Source organism: Lepidochelys olivacea (genome assembly GCF_965140295.1).
Source record: "Lepidochelys olivacea isolate rLepOli2 genome assembly, chromosome: 17".
Classification (NCBI taxonomy): domain Eukaryota; kingdom Metazoa; phylum Chordata; order Testudines; family Cheloniidae; genus Lepidochelys; species Lepidochelys olivacea.
In genome coordinates this window covers 8,246,764-8,257,047 of record NC_140427.1, presented here as the reverse complement: position 1 = coordinate 8,257,047, position 10,284 = coordinate 8,246,764, and the positions used below count along the sequence as shown (strand labels likewise).

At 45.0% G+C, this 10,284-nt stretch overlaps 1 long non-coding RNA gene across 1 annotated transcript in view; it reads right to left on the bottom strand.

Annotated features, from left to right (window-relative positions):
- Nucleotides 1-2,261: 2,261 nt before the first annotated feature.
- The window catches only part of LOC311532414, a 31,946-nt gene continuing 23,923 nt past the window's right edge, over nucleotides 2,262-10,284 (bottom strand). Inside the window, exons 2-4 of the long non-coding RNA XR_014714380.1 lie at nucleotides 7,410-7,514; nucleotides 5,116-5,197; nucleotides 2,262-2,471 (exon numbers count right to left, since the gene is read on the bottom strand). This is a non-coding gene — a long non-coding RNA (uncharacterized lncRNA). The remainder of the gene's footprint in view (nucleotides 2,472-5,115; nucleotides 5,198-7,409; nucleotides 7,515-10,284) is intronic.

Sequence of the window (10,284 nt, the reverse complement as noted above, 5' to 3'; positions counted from 1 at the left end):
ACTTGCTAGATAGTAAGTCTGCTGCTGTGAAAAGTAATATTTGTATGTTTCTTAATATCACTTATTACAGCAGACCTACACAGCCCCGGCAAGCCCTGGGAGAAATTAAGCCCTGCATGGGGGGTGGGGATGGGCAGGGAGGCCATGGGACCCAGGGACGATGGTGTGGATGGTGAGTCTGGGACCAGAGCCTGTTACCATGTGGATGGAGCCCCAAGCCCCGCAGCTGAAGCATGCCCCTCCCCCCGCCACCCTCGGGAAAGTGGGGAATTTACTAACTGCCTGCACCGCCAGCGTTTGTCTCCCTGGAGGGGGGCAGGGCCCAACTCCTGCTGGTAGCCCTGGCAGAGAGGCCACTGCTCCCCGCCCCCATCACAGCCCAGGAGGCTGTGGCCGCAAGAAAAGCCCCTGGTGGCCACATGTGGTCACAGTGGTAGCATTTGAGAAACGCAGATTTAACAGCACTGGTAACTATGTAGGCAAGTAGGAGCCCAGTATCTGAGCACCTCAATGTTTGATATGTAATTATCGTTACGACTCTCCTGTGAAGTAGGGCAATGCTATTGGCACCCTTTTATACATGGGGAATTGAGGCACAGAGAGATGAAGGGCAATTTTTTTAAAGGCATGTATTGCCCAAGGTCATACAGGATGTTAATGGTAAAGAAGGGAATTAAATCTGGGACTTCTATGTCTAAGAGCACTCTAACCATGAGGCCATCCTTTTCTAACAATGGGTAGATTACACCTCGACGAGATAAATCATTTTCATAGTCGTGGACACTTGATTGAGATTTTTAAAAAAATTGGGATGTAGGTTTAAAAGAGAGAACCAAAGGGAATAAGTCTGAGATTTTTCCCATAAATTATTTGTCCTGGTGTTTCACAGTCAACTCTGCTTATTGATATTCTGAGGATTAGTCTTTCAGCACTAAATAAAAATATGCAAACCCTTCCCAAAAACATGGGATAGATGTTTAATTAAAAGGTGACCAGCAAAACATGAAAAAATAGCCCCGTTCTCCTGATTTGTAACGTACCAAGAGGACCACCAATGATTTTTTTTAAAGGGATTCTCCCATTTCACCCCTTTGCTTATTTTTCCTGTTAGTTTTCCCTATTTTGCTGGAGGACTCCTTGAAGAAATTGGTAGCCTTCTGACATCACAAGAAGACAACGCATGAGCCATTGAGAGAAGGAAGAATTTTTAGGCAGGCTGTTTAAATCTCTTTAATTTCCCCTTCTCCTCTCCAAACACCTATTTAACTCAAACTGTGGAGAAGCACCTGGGAGAGAAGCTTTTTTTTTTCCCACAAGAGATTCAAACAGCTTTGTCCCCATGTCTGAGCAATTCTCTCATCCTTCAGAGAGCAAACGGAATACAAACCTTGATCTCCCTGATACCCTCTTAAGTCAAACAGGGAGGGGGAAAAATTCTTCATGGTACCTCATAAAGAAGCAAAAAAGGTGCAAACTCAATTCTTACCTACTCTTTGCACCTTAAAGAGGTAATGTACAAGCGACAGTGGCTTTAGTCTGGACACCAGCATATGGTTAGTGAGATCTCAGCTTCTGAATTAGCATGAAACTTGATTTTGAATTTCTCACAAGAAGTTCTTAATAATAAAGAAATAGGGTTGGGGGTGGAAATCACCTTGTTTCTGTCTTAGTACAGGAGCTCCAGTCATGGACCAGGACCCCAGTGTGCTAGGCACTGTACAAACACAGAACAAAAAAGATGGTCCTGGCAAAGCGCTCACAATCTAAGAATAAGACCAGAGACAACAGTTAGATACAGACAGATGTGGGAGTGCCCGTAAACAATGAGCCAACGTTGGCCAGCATGGTAAGCTGTGGTCTTGACAGACCAGCAGCCCTGTAAATACAGTCTTGTAAAATGGCCATGAAAATTAACCACACAGTGGATGATGGAGGCAGGTGGAATTACCGGTATTACATTTACCTATCAAAACAAATGAATTGCTGTGGGTGAGTAGAATTTTGTAGTGTCGAATTAGCAGAGGCAGAGGGAAATACCGGTTAGTCATAACACTTCCTTTCTCAGTCTTGTCTGTTGAGATTGTAAGCTCTTTGGGGGCAAGGACTGTCTCTTATCAAGTGTCTCTGGCCAGTATACTGGGGCCTGTGCGTGGCTGGATCTCTAAGTGTTAATGTAATAGTAATAATAGTCAGAGGCGCAGATGTCCTAAAACATGATCCTCTAACTCTAAGCGGAGAACTAACTTGATCAAGTGCAGTTGATGGGGAAACTCAAGCACGAGCCATTTCTATACAGCTGCCAGAGAAAGTGAAGATCCAAACCAAGCTGATGATGATTTGTGTATTGATCTCGGGTCTCAGACTGATGTGGATGTCTATGCAAATTGTGTTCAGCCCTCGGGCACCTTGCATTCTGCCAGCCTCGCCAATCGCCATCACAAAGTTTGTGTCCATTTGTGGTTCCTGAAAGTCTGTTGAGTGATGCCAGAGTTAAAGATCAACTGAGCCTCTCTCAGGGAAACAGCCAAGTGTCAAGTATACCCATAGCTTCTAAGGCTACAAGGGACCATTGTGATCATCTAGCCTGACCTCCTGTATGACACAGACCACAGAACTTCCCCAGAATAATTCGTAGAGCAGATCTTCTAGAAAAAATATCCAATCTTGATTTAAAATTAGCCAGTGATAGTGAATCCATCCCTTGATTAATTGTTCCCATGGTTAATTACTCTCACCATTTAAAAATGTACACCTTATTTCCAGTCTGACTTTGTCTAGCTTCAACTTCCAACCACTGGATGGTGTTAGACCTTTCTCTGCTAGATTGAAGAGCCCATTATTAAATATTTGTTCCCCATATAGATATTTATAGCTTGTAATCAAGTCACCCCTTAACCTTCTCTTTTGTAAGCTAAATAGCTTGAGCTCCTGGAGTCTATCACTCTAAGGCATGTTGTCTAATCCTGTAATCATTCTTGTGGCTCTTCTCTGAACCCTCTCCAGTTTATTAACATTCTTCTTGAATTGTGGGCACTAGAACTGGATACTGTAGTCCAGCGGTGGTCACATCAGTGCTAAATAGAGAGGTAAAATAACCTCTCTACTGTTACTCAGGATTCCCCTGTTTCTGCATCCCAGGATCTCAATAGCTCTTTTGGCCACAGCATCACAATGGGAGCTCATGTTCAGCTGATTATCTACTATGACCCCCAAATCTTTTTCAGGATAGAGTTCCCCATCCTGTACATATGGCCTACATTCTTTGTTCCTAGTTGTATATATTTATATTTAGTCCTCTTAAAACACATATCATTTGCTTTTTCCCATTTTACAAACTGAGCCAGATTATTCTATATCAGTGATCTGTCCTCTTCATTATTTACCACTCCACCAGTTTTTGTGTCGTCTGCAAACTTTGAGTTGTGATTTTATGTTTTCCTCCAGGTCACTGATAAAAATGTTAAAGAGGTAGGGTTAAGAACCAATCCCTGTGGCATCCCACTAGAAACACACCTGCTCAATGACTATTTCCCATTTATAATTACATGCTGAGACCTATCATGTAGCCAGTTTTTAATCCATTTAATGTGTACCATGTTAATTTTAATGTCAGTCTAATTTTTAATCAAAGTGTTGTGCAGTATCAAGTCAAACGTCTCACAGAAGGCTATTGTCATAAATATAAAGGGAAGGGTAAACACGTTTAAATCCCTCCTGGCCAGAGGAAAAACCCTTTCACCTGTAAAGGATTAAGAAGCTAAGACAACCTCGCTGGCACCTGACCAAAATGACCAATGAGGAGACAAGATACTTTCAAAGCTGGAGGGGGGCGAGGGAACAAACGATTCTCTGTCTGTGTTGTCTTTTGCCGGGACCAGAGCAGGAATGCAGGTCAGAACTCCTGTAAAGGGTTAATAAGCAATCTAGTTAGATATGCGTTAGATTCTGTTTTGTTTAAATGGCTGATAAAATAAGTTGTGCTGAATGGAATGTATATTCCTGTTTTTATGTCTTTTTGTAACTTAAGGTTTTGCCTAGAGGGATTTTCTATGTTTTGAATCTGATTACCCTGTAAGGTATTTAACATCCTGATTTTACAGAGGTGATTCTTTTTCTTTAATTAGAATTCTTCTTTTAAGAACCTGATTGCTTTTTCATTGTTCTTAAGATCCAAGGGTTTGGGTCTGTGTTCACCTATGCAAATTGGTGAGGATTTTTATCAAGCCTTCCCCAGGAAAGGGGGTGTAGGACTTGGGGGGGATGTGGGGGGAAAAGACATTTCCAAGTGGGCTCTTTCCCTGTTATATTTGTTAGACGCTTGGTGGTGGCAGCAATAAGGTCCAGGGACAAAAGGTAAAATAGTTTGTACCTTGGGGAAGTTTTAACCTAAGCTGGTAAAAATAAGCTTAGGGGGGTTTCCATGCAGGTCCCCACATCTGTACCCTAGAGTTCAGAGTGGGGAAGGAACCTTGACAGCTATTATGTCAACACTTTTACCTTTATTAACCAAACTTGTAATCTCATCAAAAAAAGAGATGATTAATTTGACAAGATCTCTTTTTAAGTGTATTAATCAAGTCCCATATCAGCTGCTCCATTATCTTGCCCAGGATTGACAGGCACATAATTACCTGGATCATCCCAGTTACAATTTTTAAATTGGCACAACATTAGCTTTCTTCCATTCTTCTGGAACAGTCTTCCAAGCCTTTTATTGAAAATCAACATTAACAGGCCAGCCAGAACCTCAGCCAGCTCTTTTAAAATTCTTGGATACAAGATATCTGGACCCACTGATTTAAAAATGTCTAACTTTAGTAGCTTCTGTTAAAGCTCCAGAAATACTAGAAGAATACAGGAACAAGTAATATGGATCAAATCCAAAGCCCACTGTAGTCTCTCCACTGACTTCAATGGAATTTAAACTAGGCCATAAGCAAGGAAAATGAAAGCAAATCAGTATCAAGTGCTCCAATGGCTGGTAACAGATAAAGTACTACCACACAACCATGTCCACGCACACACAAAAAAGACAGTTCTTCACCTTTAGTTTCCTTCAACTGTTTGGCTGACATAGATGAGTAAAAGAAGCAAAGAATAATCCCTAAAGGATACATTTTACACGGCAGCAGTCACTTGTGATGCTTCCTTCTGCAGTAGACTGATTAGGCCTGGTCCCTATGAGAGAGTTTTCATCCTGTATGCAATGAGAGAGAGTCATCGTGGTTAATATGCTATTGAGCAGCCAACTCACTGCAACTTGGATTCCACCTGAGATGACTCATTAAGCTGTTTTTCTTGCCAATGCCAGTAAGGAGGAGAGATGAGGGCCTTTAAACAGCTACCAGTGGGGCTGTGTTACAGTAATATCATGGTGAGATGCATGGTAATGAGACAGCTTATTCTCCATTATTAGAAAGCGTATGGCCGTATTGTACAGTAAAAGCCTGAAGTACTGTAGTATCACTAGTGTAAACAGCAGGGCTTGGACCTATTACTTCAGATTACTGTAGAACTTCTTTCAGGAGCGCAATGTTGCTCAGTGTACTAGACTAGAGCTCAGGAGACCCAGGTTTTGTTCCTGGGCCTGCAGTTAGTCTGTTGGGTGACTTGGGCAAGTCACTTAACCTTTCTGTGCCTCACATCTCTAAAATCACTATGATAATAGGTGTATTCAGATCAATAGCTCCCATCCCCTGCATTAGAGTTAGCCCTTGTTATAAGGGCTCAGAAGTCATCCTGATCCTCAGGACTTGGCCCGGAAAGCACAGCTGTCTGGAATGAAGGCTGAGGGCCATATTCTTCCTTCAACACTATCACCGCCATTGGCTCCACTGAGAGGAGAAATGAGACTCTCAAAAATAAACTTTCAATGGAAGCTTTCATGGAAAATGGTTCTGGTCTGGAATCTGCCAAATGAGAAGTACGTGGAAAATCTCAAAACATCTCATGAAAACATGTTTTGACCTGCTCAGCTCCAGGGCTCCAATATCAAGCCCCTGCTGCCTTCCACCTTATGTCACCACTTACACTCTGCTAGGGGTAGCCAAAGGCCATGCTACTGTCTTCTCCTTCACATCCCTCCAGCATAGAACCACTCCTGCTTGGACATCTGCAAGAAACCAGCCAGCCAGTGATGGTTCATTTGAACAAAGGGCCCGATTAGTTGGGTTTACGGATTATGCTTAGTTACAACCCTCAAAACGTTCAGGTGATGATTTCAAACCATCCAGCCGTGCAATAGCTACCAATGTAGCTGCAGCTTCTTACAGTCTCACATACACACATTCCCTTCTATTGTTTGTTCTATGCCTTTTATTGAGCCTGGTCTTAAATTAGATTGTCCCTGAAGTGGAGAGATTACCATGTCTGCCTATGAATTAGTTCAGCACCTTAACTGGGGCTTGTGGGTGCTATGGCACCGCAAGTACTAATAAATAATTATGTACTTAGCACTGGTGCATATGATATACAAGGTGAAAATCCTGGTACAGAGCTATATAAACACTATGCCAAACTCTGGACTCGGTGGTCAGTTTTTGGTCTCCCTGAAAGAAGTGGCAACATTCCCATTGTAAATGGTGGGGCTGGAATTTGGCCCAGGTTCACCAGTGCAATCCTTCAGCCTTCACAGGTGTTCCACTAGGGTAAAAGAGAATGACATTTGGGCCACAGTTGCTATTTTACAATGGCCTAATATGTGGTGTAGAGCCTGTGTACCAGAGGATATCTTGTCTTATACTTAGATTGTAAACTCTTGGAGGCAGAGACTGTCTGTATTTGCACAGTGCATAGCGCAATGGGGTCCAGGTCCATGACTGGGACTCCTAGGAGACAAATAATAACAATCCTGTGAAGTCAGGTGATTTTCAATGGCTAGATTGGGCGGAAAGGGCTGAGGTTGGTACACAACTAGATTTTTAAGGAGAATCAGTCAGTGAGTCTGTAGAATTGTCCCTCCTGTGGACTCACTAATCCAGTGATTCCTCCTGTCTGTTCCGCCCCAAGCCCCCACAACCTCCTGTCATTCTTGCTTTCAACAGCATTCTGAGCCAGCCCATTGATTTATTGGATACCAACAGAACCCCAGCTCGCCTGCATGGAGGAGGCAATTACAAGTGAATGTACTTCTGGGATGAGACAGACTCCCTCATCCTGGCAGCAGTTCAAAGCTTTCTTGAGCTCTTCCAAGTATAACAGCCAAGGCAGGGCCCTGCCAGCCCATAAATGGCTGGTGAGCTTAGGGTCCAGTGGTGCCATCTTGCTCATGAAAAGGACAGGCAGGAGCTTTGCTGCAAAAGTTTGGTGAACTGAGATAATTCTGAATTTCGCTGGCTCTGCCTCTGACTTGCTCTGTGGCTGTGTGCCGCAGTTTCCCCCATTGATAAACTAGAGGTAATAGTACTCACTGTGTTATGTCCAGCTCAGGGGTGGCTTCACGTATTCTTCTCTGACCACTCGAGGCATCATGCTCAGCTCTCATGGACGGAAATGTCTGGTCCATAAAGACTTGCCTGGGCAATAAAAGAGCAGCGCTGGTGGGGGGGTTCTGAAAGAAGTAGTCCTCATTGGTCATAAGGATGGTGGCTGTGATGTGAGGCCTTGTATGGGGTGGGAAGGACAAGGCTGAGTTCCTGAGGCTCTGACAGGGCTGCAGAGGGCCCCTCCTTCCCCCAAAAGCCATTCTTATAATTAATAATCCAGAATGCTATTCAGGGTCAAAGTGCTGTAAAAACTATTCCCTAGCTAATCCCCACAGCACCCCCAATGAGGTAGGGCACTATTCTCTCTGTTTTACAGACAGGGAAACTGAGGCAGGGAGGAAGTGATTGGGTGAGACCACACCAGTCAGTGGCAGAGCTGGGATTAGGATTTGGGGTTTCTTGACTCCTCACCCAGGAGCATTCTTCTGGGCCAACCCATCTCTATTTAAAGGGGGGAGTGATGAAGATCTAGTAAAGGAGGTTCAGTTTAGCAACATGCAGTTATGAAGCCCCCTTCCCCCCCCGCCAAGGGTTGCCAGGGACAAGGGTCAGTGAGTGGGTCCGTATGGCTGACCACAGCCTAAGCACTAAGATGCTATGAGGAATTCAAATAGGGACCTAGAAAATGAATGCTGAAGTCCTGCAGGCTAGATGTCTAACAGGCATTTCTAAGCACCACCTCTTTTCTCTCCTAAGAATGGCCAGACTGGGTCAGACCGAAGCAAGACAGATCCAATTCAGGATGGTCTGTGGTCAAGGCACTGGATTGAGAGTTAGGAGATCTGGTTCAGTTCCTGGCTCTGCCCCAGACTGCCCCTGTGACTTTGAACCTCTCAGTTCCCTAGGTGTGAAATGGGATAAGACTATTTCCCTACTTCCCAAGCGTCTGGAGAGGATAAATGTATTCGTGCTTGTGAGCTGCTTGACGCCAAAGCTGAAGAGGGCCGTAAAGGTACCAAGGTACTTTCATGGCTGGCTCACGTCTGTTGACTTCTGTGCCTGCTTGCACCCCTTCTGAATTTGGCCAGTAGCCTTTTACCTAACACTGCTTGCCATCAGAAGGTGAAGAAAGCAATAGTCAGATGATCAGGACAACAGACTGGGGTCAGTTCCTTTTTTTTCTGTGTTAAAGCACAGTAAGAAAGTCCAGTCATTTAAAAGAAAAGTGGGAAATCCCATTTTGGGGCACATTTTCTGACAATGACTGAGCCCCTCTTACAAAGGCTTCTAATAAGTGAAGTCTTGTTAAATGATACCATGACTCCAGTGACATTCTACAGTAGGTTATGTTAACCTCACCGTTGTATGAACCCTCCAGTCTGGGGTTTAGAAGTGAGCCATAAAAGTCTGCCTGGGGCTAAAAGCTGATGTAGAAAGTCTCAGGCAAGGAGCAGGTAAACGTTTTATTTTTATGTTTGAGAAAGCCATTCCAGGCTGCCGTAACCCCGCTGGAATCAAGTTACGCCAGGGATGGCTTGAGCCCAACGTGAGTAATAAAAGCGTCAAGTCAAAAATTAGGGCAGGGTGCTCCAATGGGATGTTAGAGACTGCAACATTGTAGCTCTAAGGTCTATTTGCAGCTCTGCCAGTGGCCAGCTGTGTGACTTTGGGCCACCATTTCCTCTCCTACCCTTTATTGGGTTAGACCATGAGATCTTCTGGGCAGGAACTGTCTCTCACACGTGTTTGTACAGCACCTCGCACCCTGGGGCTCTAAGTTGCCACTGTAATAAAGCTGGATATTTTTAAAAGTGGGTTTTTAAAATTATAAGTAAGGCTGCGATTTGGTCACGGATTCCTTGGCTTCCAAAGACCTCCATGACTTCATCCAGCACCGGCTAGGAGCTGCAGGGTCTTCTGCTGCCTGTGGAGGCAGGGAGCTTCAGGGTACCCCTGCTGCCCCAGGTGGCAGGGGGGCCCCAGCAGCTGCCCGCTGCCATGGGCAGCATGGGAGACCCCCGGAGCACCCAGCTACCGCGGGCAGCATGGGGACCCCCACAGATCTCTGCCTCCATGGGCAGTGGGGGAACGCCCTGAGCTCCCAGCAGCTGTGGGAGGCCAGGAGGACACCCGCAGCTCAGAGCCACCAGCACAGGAGGACCCTGGACCTCTGAGCTCCCACAGGTGGTGGGGGGCCCTGGAGTTCTCAGCCCATCTGCAGTTGCACAGGCTCCTTAATTTGTCATGGATATTTTTAGTAAAGGTCAAGGAGAGGTCACAGGCTTCAGTGAATTTTTCATTATTGCCCATGACCTGTCCGTGACTTTTACTAAAAATATCTGTGACAAAATCTTAGCTTTAATTATAAGGGGCTGACTCAGGGGTCCACCTGCATGGAGCTCATTGCAGGATCACGGCCTCGGTCACTGTTGGAGACTCATTTTCCCCTCCTCCTTCACCTGTGAAGCTTGCTTCCCGCCTGGGTGCCTTTCTCCATCCCATTGCAGTGGGGCTGGATAGATATAATTTGCTAAATTCTTTGGGACGCATCTATCTAAGCTATTGACCAGTTGCTTTACCTGCTTGTACTTGGTATTTTTTTTAAATAATAAAACCAAAGTGGGGGCTTTGGATTTAAAAAAATAAAGCTGTCCCAGCAATAGGCAGGATTCAGGGCCTGATCATAGCCCCTTGCCTATAGTCGCTCAGTGCGGCAAGAAAAGAACACCGAGGCCCTGACCCTGCAAAGATAACGAAGTCCCTCAGACTACTGGTGGGCCATCAAGTTATGCACGTGCATAAATCTTTGCAGAACTGGGACCTAAATGTTTAGAGGCTGCATCCAGCACAGCAGTGGTGA